Here is a 3,162-nt window from a genome sequence, read left to right as displayed (position 1 = left end):
TATTCGAGTTAACACTTTAAATCTGGCTTTTTCAAAAAAAAAAATTGGTTTTCTGTAAAGTCGGTTTACGGACGATAGTTTAACGTGACAACGTTATAACAAAACATTGAAGAATTGATTGCATACTTTATGAATAAAATTTAATCATTTTTATTATAATAATAAAAGAATAAATACTTGAAATTATACTAGTAATCAGATTTTTAAAATGCAAGAAAAATGAACCTTCAATGCCGAAATTGTTGTTGTAATAAGCAATTAAAACCACATTAACTTTTCACTTCACTTTATAAACAGTCGAGTGGAAGAGAGATAGATGCGGCGCAAGCGTACAATGAGCGTAACGGGAACAGCGTAACGGAACAATTTGCGTAACGCGACAGAGCGTAATGGAACAATTTGCGTAACGGGACACAGCGTAACGGAACAATGTGCGTAACGGGACACTTTTTCGTGCGTGCAGCCATCGTTCATCGATATATTAGCCGTTGTCACGTAAAAAAAAAAATTATCTCCAGCCGTTTGGATTTGGCATTATAAATAGTGGTGTTGTGCACGGAATAATGCTCTCTAGTTGAGACGCGCGCCATCAGAGCGCTCTGGGACGTGGTTTGGCCCTCCACGGCGCAGATGCGAGGGCTCAGACAGGCCGGCGTTGCCATATCTCTCCACCTGACGTTACGGCTAGCTGGACCGTTGTCCGTGTAGTGATGGGTAAGAGGAAAACTTCCTACAGTAAAAAGAATAGCGTAAGGATGTTAGCGGTTGCGGAATCTTGGCAAAAGAGGATCCAAGAATACAAGATGTAGTCGAACCGACGCGACGCAAGAAACTGAAGCGAATTAAACCGATTTCTAATACACAGCAACAAATCTTTCAGCTAGAAAAAAATTCATTGTTTTTAAAACTGACAAACGAATTTGTAGATATAATTTTCTGCGCGTTTTTGATGTGTTTATAATCTTACGATCTGCAGTATAGGCTATATCGTTTATTTTACAAGTTATCTTAGTGCTTTGAATGCGTGTGCGTCCTGTGTGGCGTGCTTGAAGTTACGTTGGAATTGTCCGTTATATTATTGCCCGATAATATGTTAGTTCGTCAAAAACAAAACAAAAAAGAAGGCATAAATAATGTACGTTTTTTAAGCCGCGAAAAGTTATTTGCCAGTTTATCTAAGGTACATGCGCAGAAATTACTCTATTACGAATTCAATCTATGTATTTACAGAAAAAAATGGAACCTTGCAACTGTTACAGTTCTGAAAAATTGATATTGGATCTAAAATTTATAACACTTCTGTTTAAATATTTTGACTTTTTGACTTTAAAATTTTGGTTGGTGAGGATTGTTCGAAATCTGGATTAGCATTCAGATAATTGCATAATTAGGCTGGTTATATGATACTTATAAATAAATAACAGAGAAAATATTTCTAATAATGGAATACCTTAGTTTCGTTACGATCAATAAATATTTTAATGAATTATGTTTAGCCAAATATAAATACTGTTTCCGCCCGGGATCGAACCGGGGACCTTCCGCGTGTTAGGCGGATGTGATAACCACTACATCACGGAAACAAGTGAAAGACGCTTTACGATAATAGGCTGTAGTGTTGTAAAGTTGGTTTTCAAGGAGCTTTTCTTGCCCAAAAATGTCATGTACTGTATTAGAGTTTCTGGTTTCTAAATTGCAAAGAAATTCATGAAACCAATCCAAGTCAGTAAATTTCCCACAACAAAGCCATACCACTTCGTAAACGAGTGACTGGAGTGTATTTTGTTCTCGTAGTAATTAAAAATTAATTCCCGTCTTTACACATGGATCAAAATGTATACAATAATAACTAATGTTAAATTTTCTGCGTTTATAAACTTAAAAGGCTATCGCGATAGCTTCGTTGCTATACTTTATCAAGTATCAGATTTACTACATTTATAATCTTGCTTGATGTTTTTATATACATTTTTTTAAAGTTACTCATATAAATCCTCATTTAAAGTATTTGATACCAAGAATAAGATGGTATCAGAGCAGTCACAAAAGTACCATTAGAAGCCTATCCTAGATATTGCCATATTGTCCATGGATAGTCTTACAGTACAGACCACCTTAAGTTTGTTATGGTTAATTAAGGTAATGTATTTAAATATCGCATTTTAATACACTGTGTTGAATTATTTAGATTTTTATTAATATATATATATATTGATTTTTGAAATATTTTAGAAATATTTATTATTTCCAAATATAAAAAGGATTTTCTTTGAAGGGTGCAAAAAATTGTCGTCTAGTAACCACCAGCATTTATTTTAGAAGGTTTAAGGTTTTAACGAATAATAATTTTACTATAATAACATTTAGTCTAAGATAATAAAAACAACAATTATTTGACCTTAATATTTCTACAACGATGTTCGTACATTAATTATAATATTATTATTCATTAGAAAAAACCGTCGTGACATGAAATTTTTTTATTACATTAGCTTAAGGGTAAGTTCACTTTCTGCAAAGGTCACATTAAAAATATTATATTTCCTTCTTGAGATGTCCCATACAGCACACAATGTTTCAGTAACATGTCTGTGATATTGCAGTAACATTACTATGTTTCGAATAGATTACATTTCATCTGTCATGTTTCTGGAATATTTCATAAACATTTCATTGGACACATAGTACTCATGTCTATAAATGAAGTTTCAGATACATTTCAGCAAGATTCGTTTGGCAATATTACATTGTGGTTGATTCTGAAATGTATCTGAGACATTATATTGAAACTTCCCATCATGCTTGTTGGCACTGAAGTTTAGAAATCTTTGTCTTTGTGTATTATTTCTTGTTTTGGCGCAGTATTTTGGTACTTGGATTTTTATATGTGGTGAATAAATTGTAAGTTTTAACATTATTTATTTCATGTTAGTTTACTTTTTTTTTGTTTTTACTTTCGCACTTAAGCAAGTACCGGTATAGAAACATTCTTTTATGCGTCTTCGAAATGTGTAAAGCTGTAGGTTAAGAAATGTCTTTTTTTGTCGGTATGCTTAACATTCCCGTGCCATATTTATATGTGCGCTGTTTTCAGTCTGATTTTTTAATTTATGTGATGCATTAACAGGATATTCGCGATTTAATAAAATTGCGAAAGCATCT

The 3,162-nt window shown here is 33.0% G+C and overlaps 1 non-coding gene across 1 annotated transcript; it reads right to left on the bottom strand.

Moving 5' to 3' along the window:
• Positions 1–1,510: 1,510 nt before the first annotated feature.
• Trnav-aac (transfer RNA valine (anticodon AAC)) lies at positions 1,511–1,583 on the bottom strand. Its single transcript has one exon. It is a non-coding gene; the product is annotated as a tRNA-Val (tRNA).
• Between the last annotated feature and the right edge of the window lie 1,579 nt (positions 1,584–3,162).

This window comes from Bacillus rossius, chromosome 12 (assembly GCF_032445375.1).
Source record: "Bacillus rossius redtenbacheri isolate Brsri chromosome 12, Brsri_v3, whole genome shotgun sequence".
Taxonomy (NCBI): Eukaryota; Metazoa; Arthropoda; class Insecta; order Phasmatodea; family Bacillidae; genus Bacillus; species Bacillus rossius.
Note: the sequence above shows the minus strand (reverse complement) of the source record. Positions and strands in the feature narration are given on the sequence as shown.